We start from the raw sequence: 27992 nt of genomic DNA, 5'->3' as shown, positions 1-27992 counted from the left end.
GCAGCAGCAGCAGCAGCCGTTCAAGATAAAACAAGAGGTAATAGAATTTTTATAATCCCTTTTATGAAGAGACGATGGCTTTTTGAAGGATCGTCAGAACAATCCAATTCTTTCTATCCGTTTCCTTCTAACGAATACGAATGGGTTATGCGAACATATACGTTTTCTATTACTTCAAACATCCAGATGTCTCTCTCTATCTCTTTTTTCTTTTTTTTTCTTTCATTTTTTTTATGCATATTATTACGTTCATTATCTACATTTCTACATTCGTGTTAGTTGGATCCATTGGGGAAAAAAATTCACATCATATGATTAGGTTCGTTATACTTTTGTTATCAAATTAGTCAGACGAGTCTTTATCATTATTTTTAAATCGATTTGTATATGATTATTAAAAAAAAAAGAAAAAATTAATGAAAAATTCTAGAAAAAAAGTATAACAATAATTGAGGAAGGATAAAAAAAAAAGAAAAGCAAAAATCATAAAAAACGTCTAGCAAGGTAAAAAACTGAGTGATATTTAAAAAACGCAGACAGATTCTGACCCCCCTACGGACTGGTACTGACGACTAGCTTTAGAGAATGTTTACCTTTCCAAGTTGAATGTTTACAAATGTTTACTCGTGTCGCGTGGAATATGCAAGAGGAATGATAAATAAATAACAAACACCAATCTGACGTGTGGTGTTGCGTTGTGTTGTGTTGTGTGGTATGGTGTGGTGTTGTGTAGCACCGATAATTAGGAGTTGGCACGATCGATGATTGTGGTGGTCAACTAAATGCGAAACAAATCGAACGTTTCGTTTTATCAACTTTTAGCAATTCATCTAAATCCGTAGGATTTCTCTTTATCTAACGTTCTTTCAATTATCGTTGTTGTTGTTGTTGTTTTTGTTCTTGTTGAACGTACGAATGAAAATAAATTAATTTCTACAAATATTAGGATTTCATTTTTTTTTTTTTTTTTTTTTTGATTAACTAGTACAAATTTTCTACCAGACGAGATGAATAACCTTAAGAACAAAATAAATAAAATTTAATTTTCGTTAATAATATATATATTATGTATTAAAGAAAATTATAATATTAATGTTATATTAATATTATTATTTTATTAATATATTACAATATTAAATTATATATGTATAATATATAATATATAATAATAATAATAATAATAATAATAATAATAATAATAATAATAATAATAATTTAATATTAAAAATTATATAATATATTATAAAATTAAATTTAAATATATAATAAAATATAATTATAATAAGATAACATTAAATAATATATATAATAAAATAAAAATAATAATAAGATAAATAATATATATTATGCATTAACGTGATATTATAATATATAGATGCTATTATAATATGTATATATATAGGATATAGATCATAGAAAAAAAAAAAATAGTATTATTATTGAAAATACATAATTCGATTTTCAACTTGCACTTCGCACGATTACTCGATTCACTCGAGTGTAATTACACGATCGGTGCTTTCGATCCCTGTAGGAAGCCATCCACCGTGATACGAAGATCGGTTGCATTTAAACGGACCGCGCTCGCGTTGCAATGTTATATCTACCATCCTACTACGGTCATTTCCAATATTAATTACTTAATTTAATGAACAGCCAACGCAATCCGCTTACGGTTTAACGGCCTCACAAAGCTGCACAACTGTATAACGCGCTCGGTACGATAATAAACGCGTGACCAAGCCACGCTTTCTAATTTCATTTTCGCGCATGTGCACCGTCCCTCACCCTCCTCCCAATCACACCTTCACCACGTCCCTCTATTCATATTTCTACAATCTTTTTTACCCCTTCTTCCCTTCTGCAATTTTTTCCTTTCTTCTTCTCCTCAACCCCACTTTATTATTATTATTATTTTTATTTTTTCACGTTTGTTAATTTATTTACATTTTTCTTTTAGAAATTCCTTTTTTTTTGTCCTGATCCCGTTTAAAAACCTATAAAAAGCCATTAAACGTCAATTTCAATGCCGACGTCGCGTTCTACCACGATAATCGATTTCACTTCTAACAATAAGCGAAACTTTTGCCACTTGAAAGACAAACGAAAAGAAGCAGAAGTAGAAGTAGAAGTAGAAGTAGAAGTAGAAACGAAAACAACAGGAAACAAAATTAAGAAAGAAAAGCAATAATCAAACAAAATAATAAAACATGCATCAATTAAATTTCAAAGATAAACAAATGCTTCGTTCGTTAAAATAATGAATAATTTTTATTGGTTTATTCGTATTATTATTGATAAATAATTGAGAAAGAAAGAGAGAGAGAGAGAGAGAGAGAAAAAAACCAATTATATTTAATCCTTCGTTGTATTGTGTATATGTGATTGACATAATTAAAAATGATATGCTTCGTAAACAGATATATCTTTTTCTTGGCACGTTATCAAAAGTTCATTTAAGCTTTTAAAAGTAAGCTCATCATTCGTCCCAAATTCGTCGAGAATATATCGGTTAAACTTTCGTGATACTTCAAATATATTTCGAGTACTTTTGTCCTATCTCGAAAAAGTGATTATCAGACTATAAGCTCGATAAGGGCTAGGGAGGGGGAGGGGTGGGCTGCTAGCCATAGCGATTTAATCATCGTGAAAATCTTCGATCAAATCGATACCCCTCCCGTCGATCTTCAAATAAAATTGTCGAATAATTTGAAATCATTTTTCTTTTTTTTTTTTTTTTTTCTTTATTTCTATCTTTATTTGAAATCATGTAAAAACACACACAAAAAATGAAGGAACGAACGAACGAACTCGGTGACTAATTAATTTCGTTGGAATAACAAAAAAATATTTTCTTTAAATCAAACGTCGCTTGCTGCAAAAAGAAAAAAAAAAGAGAAAAAAGAAAACGTGTAACTTTCGTAACATTTCAAATTTTTCCTTTTTTGAATTAATTAACTGGCATAGGAGAATAAAAAAAAAATAAAAAAGAGGAAAAACAGTTTCCATCCCCCTTCAAAAATTTCTCACGGATGTAACTTTTAAACTGCTACTACTCGTACCGGTATTTCGTGTTTTTGAGTTTTACGCGCATACGTTAAAAATAACTCGATAGACTAAAGTTCAAATTACATAGACAAAAAAATAATAATAATAATAATAATTTAGAATTACAAACGTCTTGATTGGTAACTCTAATTACTCTATAATTGTATATCGATCCTCTTTTAAAGTGAACCAATTATCAGACTCTGTTTGAAGCTGCCTACCTTCTATCTAGTCAAGGGGTGCTTTCTACCGGAAATAATATAGTTCATCGCAGGTTCTCTAGTGAAGATTTCCTATAGCTTTGCATGCACCTCTTGCTTCCCCTTCCCCTTTCCTTCCTTTCTTCCTTCCTTCCTTCCTTCCATCACCCCTTTCTCATTCTCTCTTTCTATCTCTCTATGTACACCTACCAACCTATCCCATAGTAGTACGCAATACTCTAGCTCGTTGAGTATATATAAATGCATATCTATCTCTCTTTTATATATAGAGGGTGTCCCAACTGAACGAGACCATCGAAATATTCTCTTTCTTTACAATGACACAAAAAATATTTGTAAAAGTGAACTAACTACTGAGCTTACACCTATCCTTCTTCACTTCAACCCTTTTTTTCTGATTTTTGTAAAACCAATCAAAGTATATTTTAAACATTTTTAATATTATTAATAAAGAAAGAAAATATTTGGATGGCCTACTTCAGCTGGAACGCCTTGTATAAATGTACATTATATATATATGTATATATGTATATAAATGTATATAAATGTATATATATACGACGAGTGCTTTTACGGTTAATCGAAATCGCTCTTCGAAACGCTTGAAGGCGCCTCTACCGGCTCCATTGAACCCGCTGGTTCATTGTTTCCGAAAGCCTTCGATTCTCGAAAGGAGGCAATTTCAAGTTGGTATTCGGTGCACGTCACTGGCGTGAAAAAGAATATCTCGATGAGATTCGCCAAATCCTACCTCGTCTCCTTCGTTTCGTAGAACATCATTTTGAAAAGTAAGATAGCATACGAGTTCTGTATGCATGCACACCTTTGTATTATTTCGCGTGTGTGTATGCTATTAAAATAATAATATTAAACCTAAACTATATTTTATATAATAGTAATAGAAGAAGGAATGCGTGTTATAAACTCTTAATACAATCACAAAGAATGATGATAAAAAAATACTTTACAATTTGTTCATACATGGATAATATTACATATACATATCGTGAAATAAACGACCCGTGAACTTTGTATTTCAACATTTACGTTTCGTCTTATTTCTTTTTTACATTACATGTATCGTAACGTTCTGTATTTTTACGTTCTATGCTATGAAATCCATATAGTACATTTTAAATTTACACACATGTACACATATGTATGTATATACGAATACCGATATACATCCAATAAGAATCCATGAAAGCATTTCTTCAAGTATTTCCTACGTAATGTGTGAATTTAACTTTGCTAACATCTTTTCGATATCTGCAAAATATATATATGTATATACATATATGTATCTATATTATGAGCCGAGTTAGATTTCATAAAAAAAGTGTATAAATCGTAAAGGTAACTGCAATAAAAAATATTATCGGTATCAACGTGTTTAAACTTCAAAGAATACGAAAATCGAATGTTCTCAAAAATTCCATCACCATACCATACCAAAAATCGTAAAACATTCCTATAAACAAAATAAAACTTATTTGACATTCATAGAATTAATGAATTATTCATAAACGTGTATACTTAACTAAACTCATTGTGTTTGATATATCTACGTATATATACCTATATATCAAATCTTAAACAATATCTATTTAGGTTACTATTTAAAAAATGAAACCTTATGCTTTGAGAGAAAGGCACTATACTAACAATAGGCACGGTTGACATTGTCTCGTTAAAAGCAGTACACCTCCTATACCCACCCCCGTAACATGTTCATATGTAGAAGGGAAAATTCACGATGCTGCATTGTATAACATACGAGATGCGAAGTGCAACATCATCAAGGAGTTGTCTGACACGAGCCGAGCACATAACGATCGCTTCGACGAAGAGGAATTTCTTCTCTCTCTCTCTCTTCTCATACACACACACACACACACACATGTATATAGACCTATACATTATCTTTCCTCCTCACTTTACTCCTTCTATCGCTTTCCTCCGAATTAGATTCGCGTTCAGGCGAACGGTCGGTCGTAGAACAATCCTTAATTAAGTTAGCCTCGTTACCAAGGTATCGAGAAACTACACTCGATTGCCTTGGTAAGGCGATACGATACTCAAACTCGCGATATAGGACTTCTAACGAACTCTGATAAGGATTTCTAGGTTTCCAATTGATCGATTTATGCTATTTCAAATGCTTACCTATTGTATCATATATATTATATCTATATATATATTTTGTATCATGTGTATGGGGTTAGTAAAAGTAACGATAAAGTTCTTATGGAAATTCTCTCCTATAGGATAACATCCTCCATTTAGGTAGTACCCCCTCCTCACCACGATGATTAATCGTCCTTGAAATTGAAAGAAAAAATAAATAAATGATCTCTGTAAGAACTGTGAGCGTAGAGAGAGAGAGAGAGAGAGAGAGAGAGAGAAAGAAGTTGACGTTTCCTTCACGAGGCTCAGCACATCTTGGGAGGTTAAGTGATATATCGCCTTACCTACCTGGCATATCGCTTTTCCCCTTCGATGGCATTCCACGTTTGTCGTCATCGTCTTCCTTCCTTCCTTCTTTACTCGTCATCATCATCATCATCATCATCATCATCATCATCATCATCATCCTCCTTCTCCATCTCCTTCTCTGTTAGTTGTCATCCACCTCTCCGAAGAAGAGTATCTTTTCGATCCCGTAGAAAACCGGTTGTCGCGAATAATTTTCGATAAATAACCTTACCTCTCCTTTCCTATTTACCATTTTACTCGCTTTATACACTTTGCCGACTTAACAAAATCTTATTCCACCCGAGGAAACTTACTTTCCAAGCATTCCCCTTCTCTAAACTCGTTCGCGAAGGGATACATCGTAATCTTGTTTCAAGTTATGCGATCCGTCGCGTAAAATAGAAAGAGAGAAAGAGAGAGAGAGAGAAAGGAATAAATAAAGTTTAGAAGGAAAACGAAGAAGAAGATAGGAAAAAACCCCTGACGCGTGTGTTGTAACCCATGTTGTGTTTCTTTTCCTTTTCGAAAAATTCAATTTTACAAGAAAAAGAAGAAGAAGACTATACCACGTTGGTTAGAATGAAAGGGGCGATTTAAACGCACGGATATCGCAACACCCAAACCCGAATAGCTGCTGTTATCAATCCACAGTACCCATTTGTTTTCTTCTCCAAGAAAAGAATAAAGTACTTTTGCGCGAGTTTATCTGAGTATAACTCGCATTCTCCAATTTTACTTATATTTCTGTTTCTTTCTTCCTCCCATCTCTCCCACCACCCACACAATGATAGTTAAGAACATGAACGGTAGAAATATAAATGTCACGCCCGACCGCTTTGAACTACTTACGACAATATTGTTCCACTTTCTCTCTACATTTACATTTACACTCAGAAATCTTCCCTCCTCTCCTCACCTTATAGTAAACCTATTTTATTCTCTATTATTTCTTCATACAAACCAATAGAAATATATTTCAATTTGGTATTATTTCGTATAACATATAGATGATTATTAAATTATTATAATTAATCAAACTTCAATTTGTAATTATAAAAAGTAATATAAAATGACGGAAAACACGCCCATAGTGAAAGGATTAAAGTATAGAAAAAAACCAAAGCTTGTCGCAAACCACAACCCCGTTCTGTTTCAAGAAGAACGTGACGCGATGAAGAAAAAATTATTGATTTAACCTAGCACTTAGATAATCGATAATCTTCGTAGTTGTCATCGTGTGTGACGTTTCTCGTCACTAAACTATCCCGTAAAAATTGTAATAGTTCAATAAGAGGATACTTTCGTGCAACTCTAACCCATGAAAAAAAAGTTTTCAAACTGTAACAGTTCGCAATAGCAAGCAGCAAGTAGCAGCAAGCTGGTCGTCAGGGAGCTTGTCGAGAAGCCTCGCCTGCATAATGTAACCAACGTAGTTACTTTTCCGAACTGAAAAATGGAATAGTTTTCTTGGTGTCCGTCTGTAAAGTATGTAGAAACGTGCTTCTTCTGGGCGTTTCGCATCAGTTATTAACGTCAGTCACCCCTCGTAACCTACAAGAGGAAGTAAGGAAGAAAGCTACAACCCCTAACCACCCTCAAAACCGTATATATATGTTCTACGATACTCTATACTTCACATTTGTCCTTTTTACCAACCCTAAGGTTCCTCTTCACCCCCATCCCCGATGACCCTTTTTCATCCTCCCACATTTTTTTGTCTCTTTTTTTTCTTTTCGTATTTTCGTTCCGCGTGTTTCCCTTTACTTCCCCTATTTTTTTGGATGGACTCGGTGGAGGGATAAGGGGTGGAAAGGGATGGCTTTGTTTCTCGGTTCGATCCTTGTTTTCTTTTTTTTTTTTTTTTGGTCTTTCCTTTTTAGTCAAACCCTTGGCCTTCTTCGTTCTGACCGACTTTTATGTATCCTCTGATCCAAAAAGGATGACTAAAGGGAAGATACAACAAAAAAAAAACAAGAAACAAATGATAAAGGAAAAGAAAGGGAAAAGGGTATATAAAAGGGACTGAAAGGTAAAGTTTTCGACACGACTTGTTGCGAATTGAGAACGTCACTTTTTAAAGAGACGCACACACGGAAAACTCGACGACATTTTCTTGCGAAAAAGAGAGAAAGAGAGAGAGAGAGAGAGAGAGAGTAAGAGAGATCATCCTGGGGCTCTTTCTTTCACGCTACTTTCCTTTTTTTTTCTTTTCTTTTTTTTTCTATTTCTCTTTCTAGTATCTTATTCAAAATCCAGAGAATCGAAGGAATATTTTTGCAGGTCTGACGTCGATTCGTCGTCTTATACGGAATGGATTTTCGTAGTACCGATTCTTCGGCTTTTCCCACACGAAAAGAAGAATAAAAAGGGTAATAGTTTCTCCAAGTCGTCGAAGGTTCAAATTACTTTTATAGGGATTTAAGGTGATCGATAGGATTTATTCTGAACGTGTACACACTGTCAGTCTATTTTATCGGAAAAAATATCTCGAAAATTTGGATTAAAAATAAGAGACAAAAGACGATAAAGAGAAAAGTTAAAAGGAAACAATAATAAAAATAATACAAAGGAAATAAATAAATTGTTTAAATAGATTTTATTTTAAATAAATATAATGAGTTTGTATTATAAACAAAAATCAAAGAGTAAATAATTATCGTTACGATCAAAGTAATTATGAACAATTTTGGATTAAAAATAAAGACACCGCAAAGTTAAAAAGAAACAATAATAAAAATGATAAAAAGGAAAGAAAGAGAAATTTTTTTAAATAGATTCTATTTTAAATAAATTTAATGAGTTCGTATTAAAAATAAAAATCAAAGAGTAAATAATTATCGTTACGATCAAAGAAATCATTATCGTGAGAATCGGAGTGTGGCGACACACCCGATAACATAAGTTGCATCCGTCGAACTCTTCGTCTGATCTAAAGAACAATCCCTCTTGTAGTCTTATTTATAATTTAAATAATGATCGAAGAAAATCTTTTCGTTCATAATAAGAGACAGAGATAAAAGAAATAAAAAGAAAGAAATCAAATATAACGAGATAAGACAATATCGTAGAATTAGCGACGAAAAGCTTTTTATTTGTCCTTCGCGTGGGGTTGTTTTCATTAATTAAAAAGAACTTTTTTTCTTCTTATTATAATTATAATAACAACAATAATAATAATTATTATTGTTATTGTTTTTGTTCCTTATAGCAAAATTAATTAAGATAAAACTATAAGAAATAAAATATGAATTTAAAAATATATTTTACTTTAACACGAAATGCGAAATTTATTATACATGTATAATTTATATATGTATATGTATATAATCTGAATTATTATTGAAGAAGGTATATATATACATATATATATGAGAGATACTGGAAATTGGTATAGAAGGGAAGGGTCGTTGGGTTCGTTGCTGAGAGACGTAGTCGTAAAGAAACCTGGCGCCAATGCGGGATCGGTTAAGGGGTGGAAATATCGTTGGGGTTTGAGTTATTTACCCACGAGATGGATAAGACTCTGTTCGAGAACATAACTATCTATCTTTTTTCCTTTTTCCTATCTATCTTCTTATCTTCTTCATCTTCTTCTTCTTTTTTTTACTAGACCATAAAAATTTCCAACCCAACGATGACAACAACAACAACAATCCATTTTGTATATAAAACATCTAATATTCTTCCTTTCAATGCTATTAAAAAGAGAAATGATATCAAAGATAAAATTAATCATTAGTTTAACTATTTTTTTATTTATTTTAGATAACAAAGACAATCTTACAATTATTCAGTACTATACTTACGTGAAAAGGAAAAAAAAAATTATTGGAAAGTACTTCGATAAGAAAATTATGCTAATGCCAAAAAATATAAAGTGTAATAACGAAAAAATGTATCTTACGTACTACTCTCTACGAAGAAAAGCTTGTCGGCAGAATAAAATAATGTAAAAAAAAAAAAAAAGCATATAATAAAAAAATAGGACAAAAATCGTATCTCAAATTTAAGCTCGGCTTACGATCAAATCATATTTCGTTATACATATATATATATATTATATAATATTACTATACAGTATACTTATATTCATCGTATGATTTATTTTTATATTCTTCTTCGACAAATTAATAAAACCAAATATTTTTACAATTTTTTTTTTTTTATTTATTCATAAGAAGTGTTCTGCTTTTAATATAAAAGCTTTCTAATGATTTTTTTCTCATATCGAATCCCCATCGTTCACCCACCCACTCTTCGTGCACATACGCACATAAAAAAGATACCATAATACTTGTTTGCCAAAGTCTTTTGGTTAGATCGAGTTCGTGGTGGATCAAGGGACGGTAAGCGAATCTCAGAGAAGTTCCTTGGGAAGGATTTTCTAAAGGCGGTGGCATATAAGGACGAATGCCGGGCACGATTCTGCGGCTACATCATTCACCGAACTATCGGTTGTAAGTCACTTCCTACATCGTTCTACTTCGAAAAAAAAAAAAAAAGAAAAGTAAAAAAGATCTTAGTATATAAAAATATATAGTAATTACATATACATATGTATTTCATATAATATATTAGAAATATACATATGTGATTCTATACATATGTGTATATATCACTCTCACTTTCTTTCTACCTACATTTTATAGTAAAATGTTTCATTTAAAAAAAAAAAAAAAAACAATTAAAAACCTAACATTCCCAATCGATTCAAAAAGTTGCTTACACAGACATTCTTTGTGATGAAGAATCATCGAATATAAGACCCGTTGTGGGCCCTACAGGCCCACTATCTAAATCTAACACGATAAGTAGGCGGTGCCGATTAATCATGCCGGTAAAATCAGCCGAAACAACTTCGAGTATCTTTCTCTTTCTCTCTCTTACCTTCTCTATTTTTCTTTACATCCCATTGGCGTAGAGTTATTCATCTTAAGATATTTTTAATTTTAGAATACATCAAATAATAATACACACAAAAAATATATACAAAAAGCAAAGTTAGTTGTGTCATATGTAAATCTGAAAAAGAACGTGAAATAATTGAATTGTAATACGGTGTCATCTATTGAATATAGTACCTAAAGACTTACATAACCTCTAAATAATAAATCCTTAAATTAACGATAAAAAATAAAAAACAAACGTGAGAAAAACTATTCTATATACTAAATTGAAAATAATTACACAAAATAAAACATTAATTTCATTAAGATCAGTTCAGTAATTTCAAAGTTCATTGGATACAAACAATGTGACACTGAATTTTTCTATATAAAAAGATATAGTATAAAGGGACGTAATTTGTATGAGTTTTTTAAATGTCCTCCAGCACCCATACCCCCACCATCCCAGTTTTACAGGGAATAATGATATAACGTTTGGAACGTAATAAAGGCATAACGCGTTACAAAAGGAACATAACCTCCCGGCAATCTATCTGAGTAGTAGTATGGTAGTATGTGTTGTTAACGTATTACACAAAGAGGAAGAGAAAAAGAGAGAGAAAGAGAGAGAGAGAGAGAGAGAGAGTGAAAGAGAGGCGCGTGCACGCGAACCTCGCGGCGTATCCCGTGAGATTGAGACCTCCTCGCGTTGGGACTCGCGCCGGGCCTTCATCGGGCCTCCATCGGTCCTCCCCGTGTGAGGCCGCTACCTTTCTCTCTCTTTCTATCTCTCAAACCCACCTCCTTCTCCCTACCTACCTACCTACCTACCTTCCCCCCCACTGTCTCACTCTCTCTCTCTCTTTTCCACTGTACCATTCGGGACCGTTCCCTACGATGGAGGTCCGCAACACTGCCCACACACCGCGACAGGCCAAAAATTATCCAACGATTTTTTCGACCACGAACACGAAAACAAAATGAAACAAAGAAATGAAGAAGGAAGGAAGGAAGGAAGGAAGGAAGGAAGATGAAGCGACGATCTTCTTTTTTGTTTTGGAATTCTTCGATTAAAAATAAAAAACAAATCATAAGTGTTGAAGGGTTGGGAGAGGGGGAGGGAATTTTTTTTCAAGTAACAACTTCAACTTGTCTCTTTGGAATTAATATTTGAGGTACAGAAAAACGCGTAATGTTTAAAACGATGTATATATGTTTAAATAATTATAGGTATCAGTACAGAACAATAATGGCTTAATATAAATTAATTAATTAATTGAAAGGAATGTCTATTTGTTAATTGAAAACACTGAGAAAAAGGAAAATTTATCACGTAAAAAAAGAACATTTTTTCGTTTTGTTTTTTTGTTTTTTTTTTTTGTTTTTTCATATAAACGTATAAAGTTAGATGTGAAAAAGCACGCATTGCAAACCAATATAGAAAAGCTAGTAGAAAAATATATTTCGAGTTTTGCCAGAACGTTAAAGAACACGTTTGGGAAGTTGTTAAGCGCATTCTCGGGGAGTACCCAGATATCGGTTGGGTACACACCACACCACATGAGGAAAAAGGTTAAACTCACGTATTTTCACATCAAAGCCGACAATAACAAGGAGAAACGCGCTAGTAGTAATGGCGATAATGGTAATACACTTGCCGTTTTATATTTCCTTTCTTACTTTCTTTCTTTCTTTCTTTCTTGTACCAGAGTTTCAATACATTTGATAAGAACGAGAGAGAGAGAGAGAGAGAGAGAGAGTGAGAGCGAGAGAAAGAGAGAGAGAGGGAATATTGTGCACTCCCGCGAAACGCGTACAACCTTGGAATACCTAGTGTGGTCCTGGCTTTACTACTAGACCAAGCAGATCGAAATTGCATTCTGCCTAGACGTGGCTTCGGGGAAAACGCAATTAACCAATTCCAGTGGTCTAAGATGGCGTCGACATTGTTGAGAACTTGTGAGAACCAACGCCTTTCGCTTAAAACCCCATCAGATAACGCCCATTTCTCTTCCTATTCCTATTCCTCTTAAATTCCTCTCTCTCTCTCTCTCTGTCTCTCTTACCTATTTAAACTTTATCCTTTTTTTTCTTATTCCTTTCTCATCCTGTTTTTTTTTTTTTTGTAGTGGAACAATTTTACAAAGTACTTCTTTCTTTTTTCCTTTCCTATATTATACATTCTATTTCATATTTTTTACCACTCACTTCATTACGATTCTTTTATACACGTTTGAAGAAAAATATTAATAAAGAATTTTCAGTTCTATTTCTTTTTTTCTTTTTTTTTTTTTTACAATCTTATTTTAGAATTCATTAAAGATAATTTATTCAAGAAAATTGTTCCTGACGTTCCTCTATATTGTCTTGTTAAATATATATGTATCTTTTACAAAGAAGATAATCATCGAAGAATAAGAATAAGAAGAAGATGATGAAGAAGACAGACAAGTTCTTGATGTCCAAAGAGTTGTCGGCCTGAGCAAAGACCCCCAGAGAACAACAAGGCTTGTCCCAACGCTTAGGTGCAAATTGAAGACTATAAAGCAGTCGAAACATGCCGCTGCCGAAGGGCCGGTTCCTTCGACGAACGTGACGACCCAATATATATGTACATTCTCCAAAGAGGTTACCATTAGTTTACCAGTCGCGATATAGAGACCCCAGCAAACCTTTCGACCCCGTTTACCTCAACTAGTTGCGGGCTGGGGATACTTGCGAATAAATTAGTCCCTCCTTCTCAAAGCTTCTCTTTACCAAGTTACCTATGAGTACCGTTTCTCTTTTGCTTCTGTTCTCTCCCACTTCTCAGCCCTATTATCTTCAATATGCATAACCTTAACTTTATTAACGAACAATTTCTAAATCTTATCAATTATTTCTTTATTTTTTTCTAATAATATAAGCAAAATTCATTTTGTTTCTTTTTTTTTTTTTTTTCATTAAGAATTGTGATACAGTGAAATATTACTGTGTTTATTGATCAATCGGTGCTCGGGGAAAGGTAGGGCTAGGTTTTTGTTAAAACTTTAGAAAATTATTTATTATATAAATATAAATATAATATAATATTGATATTTATATATAATATAATAAAATAAATTTATATATTTAATATAATATTGTCTTGTTATATTATTATTTATTCAACTATAAATCAAATCATCAATTGCTTTACTCAAAATCACCTAACTCAAAACATATTGAATTTTGTATCTTTTTTTTTTTTAGAGATTTTTATCGACATTAGAGGATATCAAAAGGTGTCGTCAAACTAATCGTCCGTATTCGATGAAAACGTTGAGTAGAACACTTTGAAAGCGGGCCGAGTAAACCATGACCGTGCGACAAGCGTATTGACAAAATTAAGTGGTGACCCCGCGTAAACAGTTATCGGTAGCTCGTCGGGCAGCAAACTGGTTGAGGCTGTTTCTGATCGAAGAGAGGCGTGAAAGCACCATCGGTACCCATAATACCCTAGCAGCCGATGTGGGAACCATAACTCGACTAGAACGGCGATTAGTCCTGAACCACCTCGTTGTTTACCCTAAACGAGTCCTGTCTACCACCTAGTTTGCGTTATTATATATATACATATATATATAAAGGTCTATATATCTATATATCTATGTATATATACCTCTATGTGTTGTTCCTCTTTATATACTATTGTGAAAGACTAAGGACTATAATCGTTGGTTAATTCTTGTTTAATTGAAATGAACATTAGAAATATTATTATTTATAACGAAATTTCTATGTTAAATATTATATTACATGTTTAACACTATAACGATGTTTTAATGAGCTACCATCAACCACCCCTTTTGGATGTTAAAGGACAATAATATGTTTCTTATCGATTACCACTATAAGAAGCACGTTTAAGATAAATTATTTATCCTGGTTTATGATAAATTGCCTGAGGTCGTACTTTTGAACTGCACAAATGGAATATTCTACGATCATAAAAAAAAAAATAATAATAAAATATATTTATATTCTATAAATAAATTTATTATAAATTAGATAATATGTATTTATTTATTTATATTTTTCTCTTATTTTAACTATATTTTATATTATTTTTTTATACGAATTTATAATGAAAGAAATAATTCTATCTATCTATCTTTCTTTCTCTCTCTTTTAAAATTTCTAATTTTCTAACGTCAAATAAGAGGAAAGAATGAAATGAGGGGTGATATAACATCGAAAGAGATAGTTTTAATTAAAATTTATCTTAGTTTTAGTGAGTAATCAACAGTGTGTTAAAACACGAACTTTTAAACTATGTTGAATAAATAGTTTAGTATATATATATATGTATGTTTATCCATGAAACAATACGATTAATCAAGTCACAAAAAAGGGTGTAACCAAGGTAACTATTCCCTGAATGACTTACAGAAGGTAATACATTTAATTTGAATAACTCGAAAGGAACGTTGTGATATTCCGATTACTATCGCATTTCGCATAAACTCTCCACGACCATTTTCAATATTTTAAACGAAATTCTTCGGTTCTCTTTACAATGATCTAAACGTTTTCTTCTACACACACACACACACACCCACATATATATGTATATTTATATTCTTATACAAATATAATAAATTCTAACCACGATAGGATAAATCGCATTTCTAGGACAAAAATGTTCAGCGAGTGCTTCGGCACGATATAAAAAGCTTTGAAACGTTGAGATGGGTGGTGGTGGTGGTGGTGCTGGTGGGTTTCATAGAAAAAATAAAGGATTGAAAAAAATGAAAAAGAGAGAGAGAGAGAGAGAGAAAGAAAGCAGGAAAAGAAAATAAAGGAAAAAAGGATAGAAAAGGAAGAGAGGGATGGAAGGGTGGGAGGGTGGAAAGGCCGCGTGCTCGGATTCTGGAAAATGCGAAAACGAATACTAACGAGCTACATAGGGAATAGGAAAGGAATGACGGCGTGACGATGTGCTTGCAAGCTCGCTTTCGTTGTTTCGTGAGAAAGAAAAGATCCTTTCTATCAACTACGCGACGACGACTCGAAAAGACAAAAGGTGTAAAGGAAATAATAACAACAACAAACAAACAAACAAACAAATAAAAACAAAAAACAAAGATACAGCAAAAGTAAAATAGGTTATACGATTTCACGAATATTCGGTATGAAATTTTCAACCCTTTCATTTAGGACTGCACTCTAATCCATCAAAGGGGTTAGGATTGTATTCGTCTTGAAAACTTAGGACTGGGGGTTAAATCATAACGCGTCTTATGATTTATCGTCAACGGTTGTCGTCTTCTTCTTTTTCTTATTTTTTATTCTTCTTTTTCTTTTTTTTTTTTTGTTAATAAATAAAGCGTCATATGCAGAAATGCGCGTCTTGCTTTTAACATTACGCAACGAATTCGTTAGAGGTCGTATAAATCATGCGCTCGCGCAGGAAGATCGTTAAATATGGATTGTGAAGCTCGAGACGAGGGTGTAGAGAAAAAGAGCAAGAGAGATAGATAGAGTGAATGAGTGAGTGAATGAGTAAGTGAGAGAGAAAGAGAGTACGCGTTGTGCTTTAAAATTACGAACTGCGTCGCGTCATAAATTCTTTAGATAAAACCACTCGTTCGCGTCGTACCAAACGAATTATTATTACTTTCGGCATGGATGAGATGGAATGACGGATATATATTTTTATTTAGTTTCTTTCTTTTTTTTTTTTTAAGTCGAATTACACATACATAAAATATATATAATAATAATAATATGTTAGGAATCGATCTAATTGAAAAAGAAACGTACAGGGTTCAAACGTGAGGGTTCAAATTCGAATCGTCTACTTTTACTAATTTTTTTTTTTTTTTTTATTCTCTCTATAACAGGAATAGGATGAGGATGAGAGAGAGGTTAGCAGAAGCAGAGTAAGAGAGGTGACCACTCCGGTTGAAATCAGTCGACGAATGACGCATAGAACTCGGCCTTGCTCAAACATCGCTCGACTAATTCGGGAATTATTTAGGCAAACACTCGGGTTCGAATGCCGTCGGCTTGTTCCCGTCGAGACGTGGGAACTTGGGGCTCTCGATGCTAACGGGCCGACTATGTAGATCCCTCCCTCTATGTAGATCCCTCACCTATATAGATCCCCTCAAGTTTCTGAATTCTCACCGACCTACCTACCTACCTACCTACCGAACGAACGAACCAATACGAGTTGAACTAACGTATGAACGTAACATATGAACGAATGAGTTAGTGAGTTAGTGAGTGAGTTAGTCAGTGACTAGATCCATCTACGAAAGGCTTTCACGTTTTTTTCCGAGATTGACTCTTTCTCTATCGCGTGTGTGTTTGTTCACCGTGTTAGGTCGCGGCTTTTCAAAGGATTTCCCCGCTTTAATATCGTCGATTCTTTTGACTATTTTTCTATGTTTCTCTTTTTTTTTTTTTTTATTCTGCTACCATACCAAACTCACACCCAACCAACCCTCCTTGCTAACTTCACTTTTCTCTTTTTCTCTTCTTTCTCAACGTTTTCTCCAATCTCCCCGTTCTTTCTACGTCGTTAATCGGTTAAACGTTCGTTTCTCTTCTTTTACCATGAGAAAACGGACAAAATCAAAGAACCATGAATTTTCTTTTTTTGTTTTTTTCACCTCACCTCACCTACCCGTGTTATTGATTTTATATCCTTTTTTACCTTTCTTATTTCTTTTACGTAACATCGACGAACTCTTCGTGTCGAGATTTTAGAGGAACAATAAGATTCAATTCTTTTTTCTTTTCTTTTTCTTACCCTTTCCTCCTACCCCCTTCTACCTTCTAACTCTCATTGACTTTTCGACAAATCAAACGTTATATCGTTCAGTTTGATTCGAATCAAGTTTTTCCTGACAAAAAAAAAGTAATATCTTCGTAATTCTTTTAGTTTTTTAATTTAGTTTTGGATTATAAGACCAAAAAAAAACAAAGGTGAAATGTTACTAACTTTTTTACTCCATTTTATTTTTTTTTTCTTGTAACGTGAAAAGATGTTTGCTTTATTTCGCTCAAAGTTCGTCTAATAAAGGCAGCCGTTCGAAATGATTTTAAATACATAGAGCAATGACGTGGTTACGTATTTACAAAGAATAATGCATATAAAACACGTAGGAAGATGGGGGTGTAGGATAATACAGAACAACAGCGTAATGGGAAAAGTACAAAGTGTCAAAAAAAAAAAAAAGAAAAAAGAAAGAAAGAAGAAAATGGATTGACTAAAAAGAGTCGGAGGATAGAGAAAGGTTATTGTCTCTGGCGTCTGCGCATAATCAACTTCTGTATATGTATATGCAGTCCTATTCGTTTCTCACACCTGAATTCTATTGTAAACGAAAAACGAATCTAAATAGTCTGGGTAAAGAGTAGGGGAAAGAAGAAACAAATAACTTTAACTATAATAGTTATATTTGTTAAATATCCAAGTATTATTTTATAGGAGAATGAAATTTATCCGATTGAATATCTTTATATAGATATAAATTACGTGTCACATTGTTTGTCCGCAATGGACTCCTAATCTACTGAACCGATTTTAATTAAATTTTGCACACTGTGTGCAGTTTCATCCAACTTGAAAGATAGGATAGTTTATATCTCAATTTATAATCGCAATATTATTTTATTGCGAATTATGATTATCTCTATTAGTTCGGTAAGATTCCAACAGACGGCGGAATAAGATAATTCGTTGACTTAAAGACGTGTGTATTGGACTGATTGTGAGCCACAGCAACCCGTGGCGGAGCACCCCTAGTACATATATATATAGTACTGTATTAGTTATTAATTGCATATATATTATATATAATATTTTAATGATATAACTTTATTTATAATATAACTTTAGATAATTAATATAATTAATATAATTTATATATTATATATTATTTATTATATAATATATAATTTAAAATATAACATATATAAAAATTAATAGAATAACAATAATAATCCACAATAAAAATAAAAACAACAGTAATAATCCTTTATCGTAGCAATTTTGTGACAAATGTTGCCATTCTTGTGCAGGTATTGGTTAGGTAACAGATAAAAAGAGAGAGAGAGGAGACTAGAAACGTAGCTTTTAAGCTGCAAAACCTGTTCTCGCGATTTCGAAGCTTTCTTCGTGACAAAAAAAAAGGGATAAAAAGAGTTAAGCATGAAAGAAAGATAGATAGAATGAGAGAGAGAAAGAGATAGGGAAAGAGGGAAAGAAAAAGATAGAATCCAGGAGGACAGGAACGTTGAAAGCATTCGACAACTGAACGAGAACAGCGTATTCGTTTACGTAAGATCGATGTTCTCGAACGATGGGCAACAGACAAAGATGAGATAGATAGATAGAAAGTAAGAAAGGGACAAACAACACCGTTGTCTTGTCAAATAAGGTCACAATATCGGATAAGGTTGATCCGTGTACCCCATTATCTTCTTCTTCCCTTTCTTTCAACTAATTATCGTCTCATCTTCTTTTCCTTTAGTATTAAAAAAAGAAAAATATATTATATATATATATATATAAAAAAGTGAAAGATATTCTTTTCAATATTATCTTATCAATAATTTCTTTTTTTACTTTTTATTATTATTATTAATTTTTTTTTTTTTTATTAAAACCCTTCATTTAAACATTCTACGATACAACTAACGAGCTTTGCGACAATATTGACACTGTCAATATTAATTGTGATAAATATTTTCTAATTTGATTAGTTAATATAAGAAGAATAATTAATTATCTATTAAATAATTATAAAATTGTTATCATTGAATTAATTTTCATTACTACAATTAATTAACACATTTTGCCTCAAGCAAGTGCTCATGCACTTTGTCGATCAAGTCTTACCGTGTAGCGGACCATTTTTTTTACAGTGTTACAAAAAAATAAAACAAAAATATATTTCTAAATGCAATACGATAAATAATTCATAAAAACAACTGACTTTATTCTAAATCATTGTCTAAACATTTTAATAAAATATTTCTAAATCACCTTGCATCTATATTAAATTGCATTAAACCTGTTCCCCCTTAAATTATCAGAAATAGTTAACACATAAAAATAAATAAACTTCATTCGATAAACCGATATATCCCCCATGATCGTATTATAATTTAATATTAAAACCAAATTGATCGATTAGTCAATCGATCGATTAGTTGATTGGTTGGTTAGTTGGTTGATACAATCCAAGAGAAACCGTTTCCCGGAAATTTCGTAGAAGGTACGAGAGCTTGGAAGATCGGCAGACAAAGGCTCGCGACCTGACGCCTTCTAAGGACTCTCTCTCTCTCTCTCTCTCTCACTCTCTCTCTCTTTCTCTTTTATATACTGCGTAGCACGCGTCCCAAAAACGGAGAGTCGCGGGATCGCAAGCAGCTGGACTCCTTCGAGGTTATAACGTCGAGGACTTTCGGAGAGTAGTAGCAGAAACAGAAACAGCAAACAGCTACCAACATCGTTGTCGTCGTTGTTGTCGTCGTCTTCGAAGATACGATGACTATCGTAGGACGAGAAGGTAAAGAAAGAAAGAGAGGGTAGACTGTTGGGAGGAGGTCTGCTACTTGAGAGGGGCGGGGAGGGGGTGGGGTGGGGTGTGGAGGGAAGAAGAAAGAAAGAAAAGAGCGGTTTTTCAAGAGAACCCCCATAAACGGTAGAAGAGACAAGGCTGACTCTAAATGGCCGTGGTCCGGCCTCTTTCTTTCTCTTTATATATATATATATATATATTTTTCTCTCTTTTTTTTTATTTTCTTTTACTTGCAACATTCTCTACGTTGATATTACTTACACACACATACACACACGTTTTAATACACTTCTACTTTTTAACAATAATAATATTACTTTTTCTATACTTTGACTTATCGTATCGAATCTTCTTCTATCTCTGTCTCTCTCTCTCTCTCTCTCTCTTTATATATATATATATCTTATTATTTAACTTTTTCTCATGGAAAATTTATCCTATGAAAATAAAAAGTTAGAACTCGCTAATTTAACGAGATATACAAAATTAGAAAAGTTGTTTCCCCCTTCACCACCCTCCTGTTGTTATTGTTATCCATCGTCTATCTGTCTCTTTTTTTTTTCTTTTTTCTCTCTCTCTCTCTTTCTTTCATACTCCAGGGAAATAAAACGTCCAGGCAAACGAATACGAAATAATACGATATCTCTATATATTCGTTCGCGTAGATTTATCTACGGGGTTTTCTTTTTTCTTTTCCACGACTCCATGACAATGTATGTTGATACAAAGGTTTATCCATTAAAAGAGAAATAAACTTGAGTAAAGGTAAATACTAAGATGGTATTGTCCGATGATAAAACTAACGTGAGATTACTGTTCCTACTAGAATACATTTTTTCATCTTCTTCTTTTTTAATAAGTAAATGATAAGACTTGCAAATTTAATTAGCTTTGATTGAAATTATTATTTTAATAACTAGTTTTTGTTTAGAATTAGATACTCTTAATTGTACATACATATATATATGTATGTTGTATTTTCGTATTTTACTTGACATCTGATATTTTATAATTTAATCATTCAAACAAATACAATATTCTATTAAATACTTACAAATATTAAAAACCATCAGTAAATTAATCAATATTATATAATTTCTAAATTATAACTTATTACATTATTAAATTATAATTTATTATTTATATAACATATTATATTTTATTAAGTTATTATTAAGTTATATTATATTATTATTATTATTATATAATTTCTAAATTATAACTTATTATATATATTACTTATTATATCTAACCCTTTCAATATTATGTTTTCCTTACTAAACTTTCGTCTCTTCACCACCATACTATATAAATATCAATATATATATATATATATATATATATATATATATATATATATATATATATATATATTTCAACAACAGGACTATGACAAATCTATGAGATAGTATAGAAAATAGAAAAATAAAGAAATATTGTTCGTAGGATCATTCGCTAGTAGTAATAGAAAATATGAAAGACGGTGGACCAAATTTGAGAGAAAGATACTAAACTCTATAGGGGGTATAGTTGAAAGACTATCTCTCGTTGGGTTTTGGGGTTGGTAAGGAAAATAAAAAGAAAAGAAAAAAAAAAGAAAAACAGAAAAAGTGTAAAAGAGAAAAGTGGAAATTGGCAAATTGCCTATCAACGCGAATCACCAGGCCATACAATATTCCTGCGAAATATTGCATTGAGAGACGATCGTAGTTGGTGGTAAATGGTTGAAAACTATTTCTGTCTCTTTCTCTCTCTCTCTCTCTCTCTCTATCTCTCTCTCTCTCCTTCTCTCTTTCATTGTCTATTCTTTATTTATTTTCTATTTTTCTTTTAACAAAACGCTGTTTTCTCAAGAAAGAAATCGCTTTATTCGAACGATTTCGTTCCTGGGCCGCATCCACCGGTTAAACTTTCAAACTGGTCTGGCACGGTCTCGTTGTTCAGTACCGGAACGCCATGTGTCGTTGATTGCGTCTCTCACGGGGGTGACTTCACCCCCAAGTTCGATTCCATATCCTCCTCCTACTCCTCCTGATCCTTCTCCTCTTCCTCCTTCTCCCATAGGTACGTTGTTCGACTAGAAATTGACCCTCTGATACGTTGATCGAAATTTTATTTTGTTTTATTTTCTTTGCTTTTATTTTTATTTTTTCTTTCAATAATAAATAATAGTTTGTACAAATTTGTTCAACTTTATCTATAATATAAAAATTATTCTTCCTGACCAAACCCTAATGTTAGAAAAATAAAAATAAATCAATTGCAAGACAGTAAAAAAACAATTAAAATTAAAATAAAACGTTATTTTTACGTACAAATATTCGTATTGTAAGTATTCACGTGATATTATATAAAACTTTTCAGAGCTTTACATATTACATAATCATTTTATTCTTCATGTTTCTAGTTAAATAAATATTAGCATTTAAACAAGAAAATGAACTTAATGGATTTAACTGTATAATCTCGAAAGGTTGTCGTCAAGCATAATTAGGAAAGCTCTCTCCCTTTCGTTTACAATGAAACTTCCGAAACAGTTTCTCCACACACACACATATATACATATATATATTTTCTAACATGCAGTGAACAACAGTCATCGTCGGCGATTTCTCCCTCATGAAATTGTTTACTCAACGTTAGTGTGTTACATTCTCACACTTGTAAGGAAAGAACATCTGTACAATACAGAGAAAACGGAAGAACCCTTCTCTTCGGGTATATAAGGTGGTTTGGGTTAAATAATTCCCCAACGATGCTTACAATCCGCGTTACAACCTGCAAACGCGCCAACGTCAAAGTTTTACTACTAGCATAAGAGAAGTCGTGAAACAAGTAAACCAAGCCGTCTTTATGTCTCGTCATGTTGGCCCACGATAATAGAGACAAGGATCGCATGTTAGTCCAAATTTACGAACTACCCTATCTACTACATTATATTATATGAGATTCTGAACGTTAATATCGACCTAACGTTAATTAAAACTATATAATAGAAAGAAAATTCTTTTATTAACTTTCTACCAATATTTCCGTGTTTTAAAGAGGAGGAATACTTTACCCTCTCCCCCCTTCCTTTCCCATCCCTTCCCTTATCCTATAATAATCCTAACTTTGAAACTTTCCGATGAAACTTTTACGGATAGTTAACGTCACTTCAATCTCAGTATCACATATCAACGTTTTAAATTAAACATTTGATCTTCTAATTGAATACTTATGAATATATATATACTGATACTGAATACACAGATAGATAAATAGATAGTAGATAGATAGTAGATAGATAGATAGTTGCATAACCCATAGAAATCTTGAGCTCATGCCGTATCAATCAATTATATCGGATTTTGGAACGTCATTCGACGATTAGATGCCTGAATTAATTTGCTAATGCATTCTCGTTGTTGGATGAAATTCATACAACCGTGTACGGAAGGTTCTATACATGTTAACTACATATATGCATCATTAAATTACATGTGTTTGATTATGAAACATTCAGTACCATCTAGCGATTAAACGTATAAGTCAAAGTGGAAACATGTAACTAGACTGATTATAAGTTACTAACATTTTACGTTCTATTAAGAAAAATGTTTGCATTCTAAGTACTCGAATAATATTTCATAATTATTATTATTTTTTTATTTTTTTAATATATATATATATATATATGCATGGAATATTAGTAGAGAAAGGTTTCACATCGTAGATAGGAATTTGTATAATTATAAATTTGTTTTATCTTATAATATTAAATTACTTCTCTTTACCTTTTGTCCAGGAAATGAATAATTTAACGAAGTTAATGAACCATTTTATCTAACTGTGTAATTATCTAAATGTTCTGTTTTCGTTGTTAACAGAATATGACAAATAATTCGTGCTCATCGATAAATAACAATGAAATATTACAATGAATAGTACACCCCCTCACCACCATACATTCAATATTATTCAATATTTCAATCTATTATTATTATTATTATTATTATTATTATTATTATTACTATTATTATTATTATTACGGTAACATTTAAATTTACAATTTAGTAGTAATGTTGAATTGTTTAAATGACTCATCATTTTAATATTTTAATTAAAATAAAAAGAGAATCTTATTAGAAGATTATTTTAATTTTTTCTCGAAATAAAAAATAATACTATATATAGTACAAAGATTTTTCAAAGAAACTCTATGAACCCAGATGTTTCGTGCTGCAATACCTTTATTCCTCTGTGTTGCTTATACTACCGTATTAATGAAAAAGTAATTAAAGTAGCCGGCGGTAACGGATTCTCTAATAAGCAAACCCGTAAACAACAGCATCCTAACTAAGAATAAAGAAGTTATTTAATATCGTTATAGCTTTCAGAAAAAAAAATAAATAAATAAATAAAAGAAAAAATCCTAAGTAATTTATTGTCACAGTACTCTTTCTTTTACTCTATTAACAATTATTTTCTTTATTATTAGCTTTCTTATTACATATTTATATTTTAATCTGATTAATAACACTGCATTTCTTCCATCCATATTTATAAAATAATTCAATATAATTCCATTGACAAAATTTAATCAAATTAATTATTATTCTTATTTCAATTAATTTTAACTCTTTTGCCCGAATATAATCGAGTGAGATTTGTGATATGCTTTGCAGACCAAATATAATTACAAATTAAACATCAGAGACACGAGTTAAATCCGTGCTTTCAATTTGATTTAGATATGTAAATGACTTTGTAATCTACTAAGGGATATAATTCAATGAAAAAAATTTTACGTAATATTTTTCTTACAAATCAGTTTTATTAATCATAAAAATTGGGAGCGGATGTGAGATTATTCAAATTTTTAAATGTAAGTCCTTGCAAATCTATAAGATAACTTTCCTTGTAATCAATTTTGGGAATTCAAATGTAGTTACCTACACACAAGCATGTACCCTTATTCGATAAATTGAGAAAAATAGAATTATCTTAGTGCATCCTTACCATTTAATTTATCTTTTCATCTTATGCTGAAGTTGTACAAGTTTCGAATGATATTAGATGATCAATCTTTAAAAATTGTAGATAAGAATTACGTTACTTACTGATGATGATACACAAATTTATTTTATCAACTGATAATAAGAAGAAATCTACTTTATTCGCAGTTGATAAAACATTATTATACTATATACTTCATTTATATTTAGTGTAATAATTAAGTATGAGATTTGTACTATTAATTAGAAACTTGATGAAAACAAACAAGAAATTCCTAATGAGAATGCTGCCTTTAATTTTACAAATGAATTCAAAGTTTATCAACGTTTATCATGCAACAGAAAAATACCAAATGATAAACAGAAATACCGTTTGAAAGTATCAACTCCTTTTAATATTTTCTTTTCCTACCTTATCGATTTTTCAATAGGGGTTGTTGATTCTTTTTTATCATACAATGGTAAAGAAGTTAGTTACCAACATATGATAATTTGAAATAAAATAATAAGATAAATTTCAGATAATAATTTATCTATATTTTTTCTTCAAACTTATTTATTGAATTTAAAAATTGTTGTATTAAGAAATTAGATTAATGAAAAATTATTTCGCATTATAATTTTGCAATATATTTCACGAAACAAAAAAAAGGAAAAAAGAGGGCAAAGTAAAGGAGTCGATTGGGGACGTAATTCAGAAGGGTAAGAAAGAATCTTTCGAGTGACACACGACTCCAAATGTCGCGGAAACGCGTTATTCAGATTTTATATTCGATTATGCAAATTAATGTGAAACGCATAAAACTGTCTTCGTTCGGAAAGAATAGAAAAGAAAGAAAAAACGTGGTTTGCCAGTAGCCGTCGAGAAGACCGATTTTTATGTTTCTTCGGAAACAAAAGTCTGCCGGCGCCGATCTTCTCTCTATCTCTCTTTTCTCTTTCTATTACTATGAAACCACCCTTAAGTTCTTCTTGCATTCCCTCGTAACTTTTAGCGATACGTCTTGTGATACACGAGCCAGCAAACGTTTTCGTACCCTTCTGCATATGTCATTATTTCACATACGCGTCTGAGTGTGTTAAGGATCAACAAATTGTAAATTTAAATTCGTAATATTAATCTTGTATATATTTTTAAACAATCAAACATAATAATTATTATTACAAAGTATATAAAATATGAAAATATATTTAATAAATTATAATTTAACGTTGTCCTATAGATAAAGGTTAGGTTATGTTCAAATATTTCGCGCACTCACCAAAATCTATGACCAACAGATGACCCTGGCCTTACTTGCTTCTTTTTCTTTTATTTTAGATTAATTAATTATTTTATAAATAAATTAATGTAATAAAAACCTAGCTGTATGTGAATGCAACTTTGTATCAAAATTTCAAGACAATCAATAAAGTACTTTTGGAGAGTACCGATTAGGCACAAACCAAAACTACATGTTTAAATATATAGATAGATAGATAGATAGATAGATAGATAGATAGATAGATAGATAGATATAATATGTTAAAAAGAAATAGAACAAATTGTGAATGAAAAGTTCAAATAGGTTATTATTCAAGCATTTTGGCGAATGCAAAACACTTAGGTTCTCCGCACGGTAAACGATTACAGGCTCGAATTACATCGTAGCAATATAGCCCGGGAGGGCTATGAAACGCGGTGGTGGTCTATTTAGATTGCTGACGGTAAATCGAGTTGAACGTTGGTAGACGACACAAGCAAATGGGAGAAAAAGAGAGGTAAGGGATTTTAACGAAATCGTCGGTGATGTCATGCAAATGACTCGGTAACAGCTTCCGCGCTTGCGTTAACGTTGTACCGCGGCCACGGGGCAACCAAACAACCAAGAGGATTTAAACTCGATTCCATACATATTTTAACGCACCTAAAACCGTAAGAAAATTGCACCGAACAACTTTCGAAACTCCATTATTATTATCATCATCATTATTATTATTATTATTATTATTATTATCATTATCATCCTTTTGAATTTTCTATTGTGTATCGCAAAAATCGTATTGAACAAAAAACAAATACTGAGATAAATAAATTATTTTATTTTATTTTTAAGAAAATCCATTAACAAAATAATGTAACCAATCTCAAGAGAGATTAGTCAAAAGGTGGGATACGGTTGTTCCCTGAAGTTGAAAGAGACTACTACTATCATCGTAAGCGGCGTGCGAATCGGCCAGACCAAATGCAACATGCAACGAGCACATTAAATTATCTATCGTATCCCATTATTCATTTATGCTTATTCGCCTTGATACACCCTCGCGGATCTTGAATTATTACCGGCTTAACTGGACTTTTTAATTCTAACGTATTACCATACTTATCATAGCGTACGAACGATTCGCGTTTTAGCCACGCTAACTTGTATGACGTGCCCGTTTTACATGCTGAAACTATTCCACTGTAAAACCCACTGTTTCTTTTTTTTTTATTTTATCATTTTTTTTTCGTCTCGAAAGCTTCGACGATCATTTTCTTGCAATTCGTAATCCTTTATCTTTTTTTTAAAATATTATTATATTGGGTTGGCAACTAAGTCATTGCTGATTTTAAAAAGACCACCTATCGATAAAATCTGTAATCAGTTACTTGCCAACCTTATACAATAATAAGATATACTATTCAAAATTTGTTTGTTTTTTTACTTTTTAATTCAAATATATTTTTATATTTCTTTTGAAAATATATACTTTGATCAAAAATCGAACAACAACAAAAATAAATAGGAAATGTTATAGACATACTTCACTTTAGACTACGTTGTA

The sequence above is a fragment of the Polistes dominula genome, unplaced genomic scaffold (genome assembly GCF_049000335.1).
Source record: "Polistes dominula isolate Pdom_NZ unplaced genomic scaffold, Pdom_raw_medaka contig_82, whole genome shotgun sequence".
In the NCBI taxonomy this organism is placed as follows: Eukaryota; Metazoa; Arthropoda; class Insecta; order Hymenoptera; family Vespidae; genus Polistes; species Polistes dominula.
This window is presented reverse-complemented; position numbering follows the sequence as displayed.